The sequence below is a fragment of the Neovison vison genome, chromosome 7 (assembly GCF_020171115.1).
Source record: "Neovison vison isolate M4711 chromosome 7, ASM_NN_V1, whole genome shotgun sequence".
In the NCBI taxonomy this organism is placed as follows: Eukaryota; Metazoa; Chordata; class Mammalia; order Carnivora; family Mustelidae; genus Neogale; species Neogale vison.
Window position 1 is genome coordinate 34,755,230 of NC_058097.1, and position 2,215 is coordinate 34,757,444.

The 2,215-nt window shown below is 42.1% G+C and overlaps 1 pseudogene; it reads right to left on the bottom strand.

Moving 5' to 3' along the window:
- Positions 1 to 1,012: 1,012 nt before the first annotated feature.
- LOC122913799 lies at positions 1,013 to 1,858 on the bottom strand (annotated as a pseudogene).
- Between the last annotated feature and the right edge of the window lie 357 nt (positions 1,859 to 2,215).

The following is a 2,215-nucleotide window of genomic DNA, read 5'->3' on the forward strand; positions in this document are numbered from 1 at the left end:
ATCATCAAGACAGCATGGTACTGGCACAAAAACAGACACATGGATCAATTAAACAGAATAGAGAACCCCGAAATGGACCCTCAACTCTATGGTCAATTAATCTTCGACAAAGCAGGAAAGAATGTCCAATGGAAAAAAGACAGTCTCTTCAACAAATGGTGTTGGGAAAACTGGACAGCCACATGCAGAAGAATGAAACTGCACCATTTCCTTATACCACACACAAAAACAGACTCAAAAATGGATGAAAGACTAAATGTAAGACAGGAATCCGTTAAAACACTTGAGGGGAACACAGGCCGCAACCCCTTTGACCTCAGCTGCAGCAACTTCTTCCTAGAAAGATCACCAAAGGCAAAAATGAACTATTGGGACTTTATCAAGATACAAAACTCATGACTTGAGCAGAAGGCAGTTGCTTACCCAGGTGCCTAGGGGTAGTTTCTACTTTATGATGATTATGAATACTACTATTAATTTCCTTCAATTTCATATAGTTTCCAGTGTACAAGTCTTACATATTTTTTGTTAACTTATTCGTATCTTATTCTTTTTTATGCTATTGTAAATAGGTTTGTTTCTTAATTTTATGCTCAGATTGTTCATTGAAAATACAGTTGACTTTTGAATAATATGGGAGTTAGGTATGCTAAGCTTGTTACTCCCCCAAAAGTTAACTACTGATAGCTTACTGTTGACAGGAAGTGCTACCAATGACATAGAGTCAATTAGCTCAGGGTCCTGGGATGGAGTCCCAGATTGGTCTCCCTGCTCAATGGAAAGTCTGCTTCTCCCTCTCCCTGTGCCCCTGCTCCCTGCACATGTGTGCTCTTGCTCTCTCTGTCTCTCAAATTAATAAACTAAAATCTTAAAAAAAAAAAAGAAAGAAAGAAAGAAAGAAACTACCCCAATATCCATCAACTGATGACTGAATAAACAAACAGTGGTATATACATGCAATGGATTGTTATTTGGCCATAAAAAGGAATGAAGTGCTGATAGATGCTACAACATAAATGAATCTTTTTTTTTTTTTTTCTTTCTCAAAGATTTTATTAAAGGTCTTTGCAGATTGAAATCCAGTCTCCAGATCCAGCTGCCGGAGAGACCCTGTTATGCTGTGGGTACTGGCTGTGGCATAGCAGGAGGCTCTGGCTTCCTGCCTTTCTGTTCCGAGATGGGGGTGGTGGGCAGTATCTCATCTTTGGGTTCCATAATGCTCACATGATCCGGCAGGGGCTTCTTAGGGCCAATCTTACCACTTGGGTCCTAAGGAAACATGATCTTCACTTTGATGCCCAGCACACCCTGTCTGAGCAGCACATGCGCACAGCTGTGTCAACGTAGTAGTTAACAGGGTCCCCAGTGTGAATCATCAGGCCATCCACAAACTTCATGGATTTAGCCCTCTGTCCTCGGAGTTTCCCAGACACCACGACCTCACAGCCTTTGGCCCCACTCTCCATGATGAACCACAGCACACCATAGCAAACCCTCCACACAGCAAGGCCTCCTAGGAGTTTGTAACGCAGAGACTCTGCCTAGGCAATAGCACAGACCTCTTGTAGCCACCTTTTCAGCATAAAGCTCTACACTGCCCTCGGGGAAACCAAACGTCTTCTGAACCACAGCAGTTAATTCTCGGATCCGGCAGCCCTTCTCACCAAGAACATTCTGTGTCCTGGTGGCCAAGATAATGATTTCTGTCCTGTTTGGTGTACCTCGGACCTCAACCCCGGAGTAGCCATCTTCAGCCAGCTCCCGAGGGAGGAACTCGTTCAGTTCAGCTTTGAAGATGCCATCAGCGAGCGACAAACTTCCTCTTCTTCGAAATCTGCACCGCCATCTTGCCGCCGCACGCCCCAGATAAATGAATCTTGGAAACACTTTGCTAAGTAAAAATAACCAACAACAAAGGCCATATATTATATTCTACCTATGTGAACTGTTCAGATAAGGCAAATCCATGAAACAGAATGTAGATTAATGGTTGCATGGGCTGAAGGGATAGGAAGTTTGAGGGGGTAAAAAAAAAAATAGGGTTTCTTTTTAGGGTGATAAATGTGATGACTGATTATAGCAGTGGTTACACAGCTCTTTGGACATATTAAAAAAATACTGAGTTGTACACTTCAAATGGTATATAAATTGTATGGTATATAAATTATATCTCAGTAAGGCGGTTACCAAAATAAAACAAGTAAATGAACAATGG